The sequence below is a fragment of the Nyctereutes procyonoides genome, unplaced genomic scaffold (assembly GCF_905146905.1).
Source record: "Nyctereutes procyonoides isolate TBG_1078 unplaced genomic scaffold, NYPRO_anot_genome, whole genome shotgun sequence".
Lineage (NCBI taxonomy): Eukaryota > Metazoa > Chordata > Mammalia > Carnivora > Canidae > Nyctereutes > Nyctereutes procyonoides.
The window spans coordinates 19,835,689-19,852,682 of NW_026575047.1; the positions used below are offsets into that span (position 1 = coordinate 19,835,689).

General features: G+C 42.4%; 1 protein-coding gene and 1 long non-coding RNA gene across 5 annotated transcripts in view; one reads left to right on the forward strand and one right to left on the reverse strand.

The window, feature by feature from the left end:
• RBM47 (RNA binding motif protein 47) overlaps positions 1-16,994 on the reverse strand; it is a 151,438-nt gene that overhangs the window by 68,705 nt on the left and 65,739 nt on the right. The window lies entirely within an intron of this gene.
• LOC129510523 (uncharacterized) lies at positions 617-14,704 on the forward strand. The gene is made up of 3 exons (XR_008664611.1): positions 617-783; positions 9,799-9,943; positions 13,991-14,704. It is a non-coding gene; the product is annotated as an uncharacterized LOC129510523 (long non-coding RNA).

The following is a 16,994-nucleotide window of genomic DNA, read 5'->3' on the forward strand; positions in this document are numbered from 1 at the left end:
ACACTTCCCCTTAAGGCGGAAAAGAAATTCCAAACTTGTGAGGGGCAGGGGTAGGCTGGCAGGAAGGGCTTGCAGAACTAAACCTTGACACCAGAAGCATTACAAGTTGTGTGCGTGTGTGTTGGAGCGGCATTATGATAAGCCATTGTTCTAATCCCCCAGCAAGTCTTGGCTTGCTAAACCAAAAAAGTGTCAAAGGCAAGAGCTAATAAAGGGTAGAGTTCACCAGTGAGCTTGGAGACAGACACAGTAGCAACTTCACATTTACCACCTATTTCTACTTATTACAGAAAATACAACCTGAAAAAGCTTTTCGAGGCCACCTTGCACAATAAACAAGATGTACTCCCCATTTGCTATATTCCTCAAGTAATTCACAGTTAAAACCCAACTCTGCTCCAAACCAGAAGTTTTGCATTCCATTCAAGTTAACAATTACAACCAGAGGATAACAGGAACTTGCTGGCACTGAATTATTAGCATACCCAGAAAGTCAGGTGCCTCTTGGTACCACCAGGGTTAACACGAGCAAGAGGAGGTGCTCAGGGATCAGCTGCCTGGTTTTAGGAAAACTACACACGGAGGTTGCTGGAGTCCGAGGCCCATGGGGGCAGCACACACCTACCTACCTGCTCCCGGAGCTCTGAGTGGGACAGTCTGAGAAAGGAGACAGTAAAATCACTGAGCAACTATCAAGCCTCCTCGCTAAAAGGAGACCAAGCAAGGCCGTCCAGAGGAGCAGAAAGAATTGACTTCGGCTCCGAAGTCCCACACACAGCCAGGGTAGGCAAATAAGAAAACCCATTCTCTTACCCCAGCCCCTGGCCCCAGGGACTCTGAGGAATACTCAGAGTTCTGCATTTCATACTTTTAGGTTGTCTAGTGGGGCAGAAAGAAAATCGAGCCTAGGACTGTGATCATGGCTTTCTACACACCAGCTGTGTAACCTCGAGTAAATCACTTAACTTCTTGGAGCCTGTGTCTTCATCTCTATCATAAAAACATCTAGAACCTGCGAAGATACCCCAAAGAACTGACAGCTGTCCCAATCAGAACCTAAACAATGGCCAAGAGCAGTTCTTTACATTTTCAAAACTTAAGGTTTTCAAATCTTCAGGGTTGTTGCAATTTTTTTGGTCCCTTGACCTTCAGTATATAGGTCCCATTTTATTTTCGGTTTCCCCATAATACAGATGCCTCCAGTTGGTGCTATGTCTAAGGACAACTGACTTCACTTCCCTTTGGTCTAACTGGCTAATCTACCTCGGGTGGGTATCCTAAATGGTGGTTTATCTGCCTCCCAGGGGCAACCTTGAGGCCTGAACTGTTTTCAGCTTTCCCCTCATCATGAATCTACCTGCCCTTGGGCACAACCAGCTACCGCCTTATAAAGCTTCATCTTGGCCTCACCTTCCCTTTCCTTCTCTTGCTTTTTTTTTTTTTTTTTTTTTCATTTTCTCTCTCCCCTGCCCCTCTTCCCTTTCTGCCTTGCCTCCCTGAGCAAAAGGATGGGGATGTGGTAGAGAGGAATTACCCTCTCATCCTATTTTTTCTATTATTTTATGTGTCATATCAAACACCCTGATGAGGGAGGGAAGTCAGATGTTTTTATCACTGAGAAATTTTTTTTTTAAGATTTTATTTATTCATGAGAGACACACAGAGAGAGAGAGAGGCAGAAACACTGGCAGAGGGAGAAGACTCCTCACAGGGAGCTTGATGTGGGACTCAATCCCAGGACCCTGGGATCACAACCTGAGTCAAAGGCAGACGCTCAACCACTGAGCCAACCAGGTACCCCTATCATCCAGATTCTACTGACAAGAGCCCTGAGATTCAGAGATTAGATTGGTCTCAGGCCAACTGCTGATGGGGCCCTACAGCTCAGTGTCCCCACAGGCCAGGGCTTCCCTGCTGCCACTCCAGTGTGGGCCAACGCCCCAGCTGCGAATGCCCCTTTCAGTACCCCAAAGTCCCCACCTAGTCAATTCTCCCTGCCAATTGTGCACATTTTCCTTTTGGATCACTCATCTCCTCATCTCCTTCCTTCTTCCCTCCTGGCTGGTCAACCCCTTATTGTTTTTAGGGTCTATGTCACTGAATCCCTACAACCCACTTCTGACTACTGCTACCCCTGTATGCCTTTCTTTAGGCAAACCCAACAGGAGCAGATCTCCAAACTGACAAACCTGTAAGCCTGGAGGATAGTTATTCACTTCCTAGGAGACTTTCCTCACTAGTTCTCCTTTTGGGTCATGTAGCTCATGCTATCCTGCACCTCACTATTTGTGTATATGTCAACTGCTTTCTGGACCAGCAGAGCACCCACCTCTGCCTCCCATGCATGGGGTCCAGGGCTTAGGATTAAGGAACATATTAGAATTTTGATGAAAAAAAAAATGTGAGGATGTAGTATCTGAATCTAAGGCAGCGCCTTAGTGGAGTACACTTTAGGTATAAGCGGAGGCCGGAGTTTGGGGTTTTGACACAGTTGCTCTGCATTTTGGTTTGTCTGTGTGTGTGTGTGTGTGTGTGTGTGTGTGTGTGTGTGTGTGTGTGTGGTGGGGGGGGGGCTGTACTCAAATAAGGATAAGAAAAGTGTGTTATAAAGATGAGATAGCAAATAAGCTAACCATCAAATTGTGCCCTGAAACAAGCATCATTTACTAAATGTCTGCAATTACCAGGTACTCAACATATGTTACCTCATTTACTGTAATCAGACAGGAAGAGACAGGTTCAGAGAGACTGCCCATGGGCAGGCAGCTGATAGTGACAGAACTGAAAATCAGAGCAGGTCTCCATCCTTGCTCTTTGCCTGAGCTGTCCTTGTGCCAGAGCCACTCTGCAGCCTACTCACTCCAAGGACACGACTAGTGCCCCAATCAAGAGCCACCTGCGGGTGATTTTTGCCACTCTGTGCTCAGAACCTGCTTGACCCTGTTCTTCTACTCTTCTTTTCCTTGGCCTCCCTGCCCTCCTCCCTCCACCTCCTCTTCTTATCCCAAAGACAATCTGTCCTGTTCACTTTTAAAATCTATTGACAAACTCTAATATAGGGGCCCTCGTTTGACCACAAAACCTTAACCAAATAGACAGTATGGACTGTCCCACTTCTGGGAGGCCATTTATATTCATTTCTTCTGGGGCTGCAAATCTGATATTTGACTTTAAACACTGCAGGCTGTGTTAAAATTCCCTGTGCAATATGGAGAGCATTTGGTGTGCTATTGTATTCAAATAATATATTTCATACTGCTCAGAGACCAAATTCTGTGCCCCTAAGACTCGTGCTTTCTGTACAATATAAATGTTTTATAAAACATTTCCCCATTTCTAGCTATATACTTCTAAGTCAAGTTTTTGCTCTATTGTTTATGCCAGTGTCCAGGTATACCCCTGAAATTTTTTTTCAAAGATATTATTTATTTATTCATGAGAGACACACAGAGAGGCAGAGACACAGGCAGAGGGAGAAGCAGGCTCCATGCGGGCAACCCAATGCGGGACTCAATCCCAGGACCCAGGATCATGACCCGAGCCAAAGGCAGACGCTCAACCACTGAGCCACCCAGGTGCCCCCTCTGCCCCTGAAATTTATAACTGCAAAGTTCCAACAGGGCAGAATAATCAAACTCTAGGCAAATGCTACTCTATTACCCTGGAACTGTCCCAAGCAGTTCTAGAGGACCCCCTTCTAGCTTAGATATCCTTGAGTCTCACATATATTTATCCTGCAGGATGGTTCCAGACTCTGGAAGGGATTTTTGAGTTCCCTTGGAATCTAGGCGATAAGAGAGAAGGAAGCAGCAGAAGGTGAAGGTTTTATTTGGAGCTGCTAAGACTCCCAGAATCTGCCAAGGGCCTTGGCATTCTCCCTGAATCACCCATGCTCTTTCAGTTTTCTGGAAGGTGGCTTCAAAGAACCTTCCAAGTGTGGCTCAGAAATTCCTCATCACCCAATCCAGCTTAAACTCAGATCTCAAGCAAGGTATCCCAATAGCCCCTGATGTTTTCCCAAGTTGCCCAAGGAAGGAGAGGCTGGAACAGGTCAGAAGAATACACGATGAATCTTCTCTGCCCAACATGGTCTTTCACTGAGACATCATCCACTAGACCAGCAGTTCTCCAATTGAGGTCCCTGGGCCCTCTGAAGGACCAAGACCTTTTCAGAAATCTATAGGGTCAGGGGCGCCTGGATGGTGCAGTCAGTTGAGCGTCCATCTCGTGGTTTCAGCTCAGGTCGTGGTCTCGGGGTTGTGGGATCCAGCCCTGCATAGGGCTCTGTGCTCAGTGCATAGTCTGCTTGGGATCCTCTCTCCCTCACCCTCTGCTCCTCCCACTCATTCTCAATCTCTCTCTCAAATAAATAAATAAATCTTAAAATGAATAAATAAGAAGTCTATAAGGTCATAACTATTTTCATAATAATTCTAATATTTTTACCTTTTTCAAGGAGTTGACATTTGCCCTAAAGATGTAAAGGCAGTGGTGGGTACAGCAGCGTAAGATAAGGAAGGGGCAACAATGTGTACTAGTAATCACAGTATTTTCACCACCAGGCACTCCAAAGCTTGCTTTGTTTTGTTTTTTTTAGAGCCCATTTTCCTCAAGAATCTACTTGACGATGCAAGAATATATTAATTTTATTCTACCTTGACTCCTAAGTATATATCTTTGTAATAGTCTGTGTGATGAAACGGGAAGTACGCACAAAGCTCTCTCGCTCCATGCCAAATTATGATGATAGTCTCAAGGAAAATCACTTTTGTGGGCCTCAGAGTGGATGAATTAAAGCTGTCTTTGTCATAGAACACCACTTTTACCTGAATGAATGACTGATAGACAAAACCATGGTTATTCAGACTTGGATATTTGGCAGACATTTTCTGGAAAATGAATGAAGTGTGCCTGTCACTTCAAAGAACATAATTGATAGTATTTGTTTCCAATGATAAACTTCCAGCTTTCAAGTCAAAAGTTAAAATGTTGGAGAAACTGCACTTGCCACCATTCATTTGACGGCTTGCCAATAACTAAAGGCTTTTCTGATGAGATTAGTTGTGATGTTAACAAATGTGATTTTTTTTTTAAGTATCATATAACAAAATGTGTCAATATTTAGGAGATCTTCACAACCCAGTAAACCAATATTTTCCAAATGACCAATTCATAATGTTACAGAATCATGCATGGGTAAAAGAGCCATTCAATGTATGAAATAAACCAGTGGATTTTCATGTTATAGAGTAAGGAAAGTTCATTGATACTGTTTCAGATTCCATATACTGCACCTAACTTTTAACAAACTACCTCTTCTTGAGAATATGGATTTTCTATCAAAGAAGAATGTTTATGATTATCTGAAAAGGCAACTAAAATACTCTTCCCTTTCCCAACTACATATCTTTGTGAGGCTGAATTTTCTGGATATAATTTTGTGAAAATAACATATCAATAGATTGAAGACAGAATCAAATATAAAAATATAGCTCATTTCTATCAAACCAGTCATGAAAGATATTTGCAAAAACAATGTACTCTTCTCACCATTTACTTGTTTTTGGAAATAGCTTTTTTATAAAAATGTTATGTTTTTAACACAAGAGTTCACTACTGCTATTTTTGAAGGAATTAAATATTTTTAATTTATCAGTTTGAATTTCTAACATGCTCAATAGCAACAGGTACAATCCACATAAGCAAGAGTACTTTGGGTTCCCTAATAATTTTTAAGAATGCAAAGACAGGGTTGCCCCCGATTTAGCAAATGAAAATGCAGGGCATCCAGTTAAGTTTGAGTTTCAGATAAATAAGAAATGATAATTTAGTAACAGTATCCGTGAAATATTTGGGATATACTCATACTTAAAAAATTACTTATTGCTTACCTGAACTTTATCTGAAGTTATCTGTGCATTTTTTAAATTTTCTTTGCCTGTTTTTTCTTAAGATCTTATTTATTCGAGAGAGAAATTGAAAGAGAGAGAATGAGAATGAGTGGGGGGAGAGGGAGAGGAAGAAGCAGACTCCCCACTGAGCAGAGAGCCTAACACAGAACTCGATCCCAGGATCTTGGGATCATGACCTGAGCTGAAGGCCGACACCCAACTGACCAAGCCACCCAGGTGCCCCTTTTCTTTGCCTGTTAAGTCATATGGAGCCCCAGAAGTTTAAGAAACACTGCACCAGACCACACCCCTCACATTTGTGCTGAAACGCTAACATTTATTAGGCATCCACTGTATACAAAACCCGGTGCTAATTTCTTGACATAGACTACTTCTTCAGTCTCCCCCTGCCCCCGCCCCACCCTATGTGGCATGTACTCTTACAATCTCTGTTTTACAAATGAGGAAACAGAAACCCAAAGAAGTCAGATGAAGCTAATTACTGGTGGAATGCAAGCCTGGAACCCACCCACTCAGTTGCCAAAATCTCAGCTTGTAACTATTAGGCTTAAATTGAATTCTGAATAATGGGAGATTCCCAAAGACGATGTTTTTTTATTTATTCGCAATCCAATCTCTGATGCTTCTCTTCTCTCTCTCTCTCTCTCTTGCTCTCTCTTCCTCATACACACACATATACACACAGCTCTCACGCAGTTGTGTGTTCTGTTATCAGAGCAATGGTGAAACCCAAGGCTGTGTGTCAAAGAGTTCTATCCAGAACTGGGCATCAGTATTTTGACCCAGAGCCAACTTCTCTGATAGATCCTCCCCTGGGCACGACAGCAGTGCTGTTCCAGGCTAGGAATTCTAGAATGCAGCTATGGCACACTGGCGCTGCTCATCACTATTAATTGGAAGCCACTGGGATTTGGTGCTGAGCTAGAATCATCCTTGAGAATAAACTGGGAATTTCTCCAAATGAATCTGTACCAACTGAAGCAAATGCAACCACTGTTGTAAGCAAGCCAAGGTCCTGTTTTTTGTACGATCATGACCCAGGCCACTGGATATATTTAATGAGCTCAAGCTCAACAGTAAACAAACTAGGGAAAGTAAATTTTTTTATGATCCAGCATGGGGCAAGAGTATACACTCACTGTGCCACATGATCTGCAAATAGAAAGTGAATTTGCCTGCAGTCAACTGGAGGCCCTCCCCCCAATCACCCATGGCTATAAGGTAGTGTCCAAAGTGGTAAACATAAAGGGAGGGAGAGATACCAGTCTTTCATATGGGGGAAATTTCTTTAACAAAGGGAAGATTTACGTTTCAAATCTTTTTTGTTTTGTAAATTTGGATTTTTATTAGATGTGAGGCAAACTGGATTAAACTAGGGGCAGTTGTGTATACAGAAGCCAATGGTGATAGGACTCTGACAATGAGCCCAGGGAATAGGGAGGAGAAAAAAAAGGGTAGATCAAAAAAGGAAAAATATCTAAACAGGAGTGTTAGATAATTAAGAAGTGCATTTTTAGAAACCAAGACTTGGGTGAAAGTCTAGAGAACAGGCCTAGGTGGGAAGAAGGTTTGGGGAGGCCCAAGGCCACGGGTCATCCAAGGGAAAAAGGTCAATGTTTTACTTCTAAAACCCTCCACTTCGCAGTTCGCCTTGGGTCCACCTGGCAGGGCTGCTGTCTGAGTGCAGACACTGGCCCAGCCCTGCCCAAAACCCTGCTGGCTGCGTCGGCCTCCTGGGCTTGGCCCCTTTATCTGCTCACTCAATCTAGATCCCCCAAGCCCTGAAAGGGCAAGGGGTGAGAGAGAAAGAATAAACTGAGAGGCAAGCCTGGGCTCTCTCCCTAGATAAGGGCAGGAGGTGGAGGATTCTCGAAAGCTTTCCTCTTCCAGGGGCCTTCAGAATTCACTCTCTGAATGCTGAATGTCAAGGACCCAGCCAGAAACGATGACTCATCAACTTTCTGAACTAAGGACAGGAACACACAGTCTCAGGCTTGAGGACTAGCTTTTCTACCGTCACAATGGAGCCAAGGGTCCTGCCTGCTTCAGACACAAAGGTGACAGAGCTGTGTGGCCCGCCCACTGTGCCCCAGCCTGGCGGCCTTTCCCGTCTTCCGGGTTCTCGAAAGCACAGAGAACATGAAGGTTTTTTTTCCCATTTTGTTTGAGACACAGGCCCTATGACATTTCAGAAAGCGATTTGTCTTGAAAAGTGCGGGAACTGTATGTGGTCACTAGTCATTAGTGTGGCCAGATAGTAAATATTTTAGGTTTTGCAGGTCATACAGTGTCTAACAGACATGTTTCCCTCCTTCTCTTTCTCTCTCTTCTTTAAAATGTAAAAACCATCCTCAGCTACAAACAAAACCATTCTTAGCTACATACAAAACATATAAAAACAGACAGAGGAGCAGGCCAGCTGGCTGGTTCCTCACTCCGAGCAACAGCAAAGGGCCGGCGGGGTCAAAGGGTGACGCCTGCATACAGTTTGGACGAATACAGTGTCAAACATGTCAGAATGTAGATGTCTGTCCCTGTCTTGCTGACAAAGGCTATCTCCTTCTCTGTCCCACTTGCCCACATCTGACATTCTCTACTTACAAGGTCATCTCGCCTTTGCTGTGATTCCCTTCAAAAAAAGAATTTAGGGCAGCTCCAGTGGTCCGGTGGTTTAGCGCCGCCTTCAGCCCAGGGTGTGATCCTGGAGCCCCGGGATCGAATCCCACGTCAGGCTCCTTGCATGGAGCCTGCTTCTCCCTCTGCCTGTGTCTCTGCCTCTCTCTCTCTGTGTCTCTCATGAATAAATAAATAAATAAATAAATAAATAAATAAATAAATAAATCTTTAAAAAAAAATAATTTAGCTGTAGCTCTGGCAGGGAATTAAATCCTGAAATGCTAGTCTTATATATTTGCAAAATGAGATACACAAGTTTTAAAATCAGAGTATTTTAAAAGTTTTCATTCTTTGCATGCGTGTGGGTATATACACATTTTGCTTAAAAGTGAACACTCCAGGGGCACCTGGGTGGCTCAGTCGGTTAAGTGCCCGACTCTTGGTTTCAGCTCAGGGTCATGATGTCAGGGGTCCTGAGATCGAGGCTCACACTGGGCTCTAAGCCCAACAAGGAGTCTGCTTGAAGGTTCTCTCCCTGTGCCCCTCCCCCTACTTGCAATCATGCACATGCATGTGCACACATGCACGCTCTCTTGCTCTCTCTCTCTCAAATCTTTTTAAAAACTTTTTAAAAAGTGAACTCTCCATATGTATCACAAAACTGCAAGCCTGAAAAAATCTTCTGGTATAGCCTAGACTTTAACTGCGTGTCCTTGAGGAAACGGACCTACTTCAGTTAAATGAGATATTCCAAATCCCATACTAATTGTCAGAACTACAGCCACAAACTCTTGATTTCCAAATCAGTTCTCTTTTATTGTTCTACTTTACTGCACATTGCCAAATCAGTACTAAATACTAACTCAACAAATACAGTGTATTTCCAATGTGCCCAGCACTGGCTAGGTGCCCTAGGGATACAAAAAAGAGAAGATATCTTCCTATAAAAGGCTTTTGGCCTCCCTGAGAAAACAACACAGGAAACAAATATTATTGTCTTAAATTATTACATAACTATATGGGTAAAACATCTGCTGTTCAATATGACAGCCAGTAGCCACATGTGGCTATTGAGCACTTAAAATGTGGGTTTATGACTTAGAAAGTGAACTTTTATTGTATTTAATTTTAATTTATCTAAATTTAAATAGCCATGTATGGCTAGTGGCTGCTCTACTGGACATCATAGATCTAAAAGAAAGGTTCCAGGTCTGGATGGAAGATATGTAACATACATTTTGTCACTTTTTCCCTGCTATGTCTATGACAGGAACTACAACTGATGATAAAACTTTCCCTGTGAGCAAACATTAACTCTCAGGATACTCTGTGCAACATATTTTCAACTGCCTGCACCTGGTAATAGGTAATGAAACCTATGTGCCGCCACTCCTGATACTCACATGGTGACAAAGGTGAGCTGGAGGAGGAAGTTCTCGAGCCGAGCCTAGAAAGATAGATTTGGACAGGTAAAGAGGAAAGGACAGAGCAGAACAGCAGAACCAGAGGAAATGGACAGAGTTCTCCTGGCTCTCGGGCAAGGAGGATGCTGGCCCAGCAGAAAGGGAGGATTGTGTTGGGTGTGTTGGGAGATAAGGGGAACAGGTAGAGGGTGGAGCTAGACATGGAGAGCTTTGGATTCCAGGAGTTTGGACTTTTCTCAAGAGTGCCCCAGAAGGTTTAAGCAGGATAATGACTGGAATAAAACCTGTTTTAGGAAGGGAAATCAAGCCAGAGAACTGGTTGCATAATGAATATATACGTTCAGAGACTGGAAAGAAGGCTATTCTTCTAATGGTTTTGGTTTTCCTTTAGGAAAGTAATAATTGTTTATTTTTTTTTTAAAAAAAAGTATATATCACACAAAAACAGGCCTCTCCTGTTCAAACTCAACCACTGTTGGCATTTTGATGTAGTTTCTCCCAGGTTTGTTTTTATCTTTTCATGGCTATTGCAGTAATTCAGGAATACAGATATGACCAGACCTAGAAAGGTGGGAGTATGAATGAAGAGGAAAGGAGACAGAAGAAAGTTTTAAGTGAGGCAGCATGATGCAGGGAAAAGACCATTCGCATCAAGGGACCTGAGTTCTAGGCCTGGCCATTTCAGTGAGCCTTGTCTCCAACTCCAGATTTGATTTCCTCACTTTAGACTCATGGTACTGGTCTAGGGGCACCTGGGCATTCTTGATTTCGGCTCAGGTCATGGTCTCAGGGTCCTGGAATCGAGCCCTAGGTTGGGCTCCATGCTGGGCATGCAATCTGCTTAAGATTCTCTCCCTCCCTCCATTTCCGTCCTTCTCACCCCCACTTGCATCTTGCACGTCCACGTATGCACTCTCCCTCTCTTAAAAAAAAAAAAAAAGAATTAAGGTACTAGTCACTTAACCTTTTCTTATTGTCTCATTAAGGGTCAGATGAGATTTTTGAGAATATCCTTCAAACATAAAATGGAACTAAAAAAAAAGCATATGTATATATGTTTGTATTTTAAGTGATTACCGTATATAGACAGAAGTTGTCATAAGACAAAAATGCTCCCTTGTTCTTGAACCTGTATGAATGGCATATATAGCCTCTGGCAGTCTGTCTATAAGATTTTAGGCTTTTAAAAGTTATTAAACCATATGTTCTGAGCAGTGTTGAAAGGAGGATGTATGGGTGTGGTTCACAGGACACATAATGGGGTGGTATAAACAGAGGATCCATTCTCAGCTGGGGTTGCAAAGGATTTTAAGGCCCCATCCATCCTCACAGAGCCTAGGAAAAACAAAAACAAAACAGCTACTGGAGAACACAAATTATTTTCTCCAGAGAAGGTAATATACCACCATTTGTCAGGTTAAGAAGCCAAGTCCAAACCAGTGCTTGTCCACAATGGACATACATGAGTGTCAATTAACTGCAAATTTTTCAAAAAATACTGATGGTTGGGCTTCTCCTGAGACCAACTGAATCAGAGTCTCAGTGAATGGGACCTATGCATCAATGTGGGTTTTTTTTCTTTTTAAGTTCTCAAAATGGCTGAAACCCTAAGTACAAGCAGATGCCCCAGAGCAAAAACAGTTCAAGGGGCACAAGAACAGTCTGGGATCCAGATCTGACATGATGCTCCTAACCACCCAGATTAAGACTTGTAGCCAGGTCCTTAGTGAGGGGCAGTGGAGGCCAACACGGTACCCACCAGGACACTTTATAATTTGCATAGTAAGCACTATATAGTTTCTGTTTCTGGGTGTAGGATCTGTCATTTTCAATGCATCCCCTTGTCATTCTCACTTAAGCATGTGTTAGAGAACTCCTATGGACTCAGGTTAGGCAATGGATTCTGGTCAATGAGCGTGCCTTTGTCTGAGGATCCCTCCGCCCTCTGGGGAGCTATTGGACAGACCTAGACGTGTGAGCCAGCTTTGCCAGGGGCCTGTGTGATCCTGTGCAAGTTACATATTCTCTTTTATACTTCAGTTTTCTCAGTTGCCAAATAGCTACGCTAACACATTCTTTACAGGATTTTTGTAGAAATGAAATGAGGCCCTGTGAGTAACAGGGTAAGTAAAAGACTTCTTTTGTGCCTGGAGCACATGTAAGCGCTCTAGAAATGTTAATTGTCATTATTATCATCATCATCATCATCACCTCTAGGGTTCCTTCTAACTACGATGTTTTATGACCTTAAGAATCATTTGGTGACGGCGCATATGGAAATAAACAAAAATCAGCAGCTACCAATACCCCTAGATTTCAAGACCCAGTGGGTGTGGGGCCTCCTTTCGTGCCAGCCTGACTTCTCAATCACCCCTCCATTCTTTGCTTGAGATGCCCCTTGTATCTTGCTAATCTTGGACTTCGTTTCGAAAGGACCTCACTTATTTTGCAGACACTGCGTTTTGGCCATTCTTGATGAAACAGTGTAGTTGGTTCATTACTGTTATTTTTGGGTAGCACAGACCCCCACAAATATGGCTGAAGGGAACGTCAGATATTCGATTCTGGCCTGCTTCAGCAACTGTGGACACACCTGGGGGAAAACCTGTTTGAACCAAGCCTCCGATGAGGCTCCAACTCAACTCAACGTAACTGTGATGCATGTCTAATGACTGAAGTATCTTGTTCTTGGAAACTTCAGAGCTGACATTTGATTGACACCCATGAAATTTGCCTAAGAGTTTGATGCCATCGTTAGCCACAGATGTCAGCCTCATAACCTTGGAGTATTCGTTCTGTTTGCTTTCCAGAGCACCAAATACCCTCCCACAAAGCATAATGCCACCATCGACCTGTTATTCTGCCAAGAGACACACACATCTTGTTGATGCCCACAGCTCTCTTTTTTCCTTGTCCATGGTGGGAACGAACCTCTTCCTTTTAGGAAGACAGTCATCCTTTTGTCGGCAAACATCCGTTTGTCTACCATTTGTTATTGGCTGAGTCACAACCCACATCCCCTTTCTACCTTTTTTCAGTTTTGAAAAGGGTCACCTTGTTTTGCAAATATCAACCCACCAAGGAGCAGGTTGCCAAAGGAACACTGGCTCTATGAGACTTTTGCCCGTATGATTGAAATAATTTTAAAAGGGAAAATCATCCAGTTTAGGATTAACCAAAAAACTCCCTGTGTAAACCAGTTTTTCCCTTTGAAAACTAGTTTTTACAAACACATGTTCACTTGGGTCCAGGAAACAGATCTCAGTATTATCTTGGTTAAAGGAATGCCTTGTTATGAAGTCCCTGATTGACTGTACAAGAGGCTAAGTATGAGTAGAGCCCAAATACTGACAAGTCTTGGAAAGTTCTTTAGCTTATTATCAATTACACATTGATAATTATAAACAGTAAAGGACTTCAGGGTTACTTCTGCATAAGTCCTTACCAGCAGTGGGCCTCATATTTGAATTAGCACTAGTATTGAACTGGGTCAGAGATCAAACAAAAGAAAAGGAGAGTAAGAGATCCAGACAAGAAAGCGATGAGTTTACTCCCTGGTAAATCTTGATATAGGTGAGAAAAGAGATCTACTAATTTCTATTGCATTTTCAAAAATGCCATCAAATATTTGAGTTATGATGTTGCTTGTTCTAACTCACCCTTGTTTTATTGTTAATATTTCTTAACTAAATATTTAAACTTCCATATTTTCCCTCAGGAAGCTCTATGCCCAATGTGGGGCTTGAACACACTACCCCAAGACCAAGAGTTGTACATTCTACTGATTGAGCCTGCCAGGCACCCCTAAAACTTTTATTCTGAAACTCTATGGAGCAAGGATCATGTCTGTTCATCTTTATATCCCTCATGCACCTGCCCCACTATCTTTCTTGTGTGTGTGGGTCCTTTGTAGTCATATTAATTTGAATCAAATTAAATTACAGGCCTTTTCCCCACTCTGTGTAGCAGTAGGCCATATGGCATAAGGCAAATAGTAGGAAGTAATATGTAATAGGAAAACTTCCCTTCTATTTTCAGGTGAAGAAACAGAATAGTTGTGTTTAGAACCTGCCTTTGGAAAAGAAAAAAAAAAGAAGAAAAGGAACCTGCCTTTGGGAATTGCCTTGAGCAGTGGGAGGTCATTTTGTGACAGGTTCCTATTAGTAGCTGACTAAATGAAAGAGAATCTAACTCACTTGCTTGACTTTTGTATGTATGTTTTTTAGCAAGTTTCCTTTATATGGACCACATGAGAACTGTGCAACAGTTAGGAGATCACCTATGTTCTATTGGAATTACAGCCTGCCTTCCTGGAAGAAAAAAAAAAATAATGGGAGGATAATTTCCAAAAGAGACACCTTCTGGTCATTTTCAGGGATTCTGGAAGACCTATCGCTAAGAAATATGTTATCTAAGTGAAAACTTCAATTCAGAAACATGAACAGCATGTTACTGCAGAAAACAATGTTTCTCACAGACCACCTTTTCCTCCTTTTCAAAAGCAACATGAATTTTCAAGTTATAGGTTAAACAATATCCATGTCTTAGTTTATTAACTTACTTGGAAGGGGATGCTAGTCTATGATGTATAGGAAAAGGTCAGTACTCAAAATCTCTTACTATTTTATGTCAAGTTTCCACCAGGGGCTATCTGGGTGGTGCAGTGGTTAAGCATCCACGTTTTGATCCCAGGGACCGGGATCTAGTCCCACATCAGGCTCCCTGCAGGGAGCCTGCTTCTCCCTCTGCCTATGTCTGTGCCTCTTTCTCTCTCTGTGTCTCTCATGAATAAATAAATAAAATCTAAAAAAAGAAATGTTTCCATCAGGAACTCCATAATCTCCCCCCCCACCCCCCCCCCCCCACCCCCCGCTTTGGCTTTCCTAAGGATCTCCACCACTCCACCATCTAACCCATATCTTGATGGGGGAGCATAAACTTCCTGTTGCTTGAAAAAATCAGGTAATAACCTAGACACTAACTTTTTAAGAGGCTGGCCAAGGAGGTCACCAGCATTTCATTCTAAAGATCAAATCTGTTCCTATCAATCATAGCCAGTGATTCTCTTTCCTTCTGTATGGAGAAAAGAGACCAATCTTATCTCGTACTGCGATTAAAAAAAAAAAAAAAAAAAAAAAAACCTCCTCAAAAGATTATAAGTCTGTTAAAAAGGTCTTAAAAAAAAAAAAAAAACAAAAGATCTAACTCTGGTCACCCCCTACACTAAACAGAACTCTTAAAAAATGACCACATCAAATTCACCCATGATTAAGAAATGAGCAAGCTTGACATGGCTAATTAAATGGAATCAGGATTCTGTGTGCGGATATATGTATGTTTGTACATATACAAGTATGAGCTTCTGAATCTGCCAGTTTAGTTACTGACCAAGGTGCTCAGCTCGGCAGTACTCTTGATAGAAATGTCAACATAGAACAGTAAGACTTGAAACCTGAATAACTCATAATGGTCCAAGAGTGGAAGCAGGGTCAAGTAGCTGGCCTCTGTCTGTCCTGTTTAAACTTTTTTTTTTTTAATCTAGCATTTGGATGGTGTGGGGGGAGGATCATATACAATGCCAATGATCACCCTTCCCCAGTCACCTTCTTGTGGGAGGGTGAAGGAAATTAAGAACATAGATTTGGAGAGAATTCAAAGGGTTGGCAAGAAAACAGGACTTGGGATCCAGCTCTAGAATATAATGCTAATACAGAAGGAAGAATTGATGTCTGAACCATAAAACCAAAACATCTGACCAGTTTGAAATCAATCTCTAAGGGGCTTCGCAGATCCTTCCAAAAATTTAAGTTAGTCCTTATTTTACAAAAGACATCTTCTATTCATCTGGAACCCTCTCCCTCTCCCTCTTGCCCAATTAGGTTCATTGCTTACTCCTGGAAGCTGACACTCTTCTAAGTTGAGACCCTCACAAAGGTTGTTCCTCATTTAGTACATCACTACTACCTGCCCCCAAGTTCCCCCTGCCTAGCAAATCATTCTTTCTTCTTTGGTTTAAAACACCACTTAGATTCTAAGAAACCTTCCCTCCTGGTCACATCTCTTACTTAAGTTAGGTCCTCTGGTTTTAAACCCCCTGAATTCCTTATAATTTTTCAGCCCACTCATTACTTTTTTTCTTTTTTTAAGATTAATTAGAGAGAGGGGGAGGGGGCAGAAGGATTGAGAGGGAGAGAGAATCTCAAGCAGGCTTCCCACTGAGTGCAGAACACGACACGGAGCTCCATCCCATAACCCTGAGATCATGACCTGAGCCAAAATCAAGAGCTGGGTGCTCACCTGAGCCACCCAGGTGCCTCTACTCTTTTTTTATTTAATATTTGCCCTGAATCTTAGACCAGCTGCCTAGGAGCAGAAATCTAATCTTTCTGTCTTAATCTCTTAATTACCCAATACCTGGGCACCGAGCCTGGCATGTAGTAGGTGCTCAGAAAATGTTTATAAACCAGTTTTCCTGTATCCATACTGATTTCGGGATTAGTGTAGTATCATTCATGGGGCCCTATAATATGGAGGTTATGCAAATATTAACGCCTATATAAACCTGATCCATGTGGCTTGAGGAATCCTGCTCATTCTATGACACCGACTCTAGAAAGATGTATTTTCCCATGAATTTAACACGAATGATGTGGCTTCGGATTCATTCACAGATAAATGGATGCTAACAAATCATTCTGAGGCATAGGAAGAAGTATTAGTTGCAAATCCTACAATGTTGATTGCTGGAGGGGAACCTGGTCTTGGGTAAGAGTGATTTGGGGACTGGCTGCCTGGGAGGCTGCTCCATGATCTCACACAGGCTGTCCCAAGGGCCAGTACCACTGCTTATGAGGTTCTAGGGCTATGAATCTCAAAATCATTGTATGAAGTTATCAAAACAATTCGTTTTTCTTTCAATGTTAGAATCAAATTTCTTTCTTTGAGAAATACAAAGTCACTCACATGTAGTACTGTCATTTGTGATTGTGGGAGTCTTCTGGGCCATTCACGCTTATACAATAGAGAGCATGCTGGCCTGGTT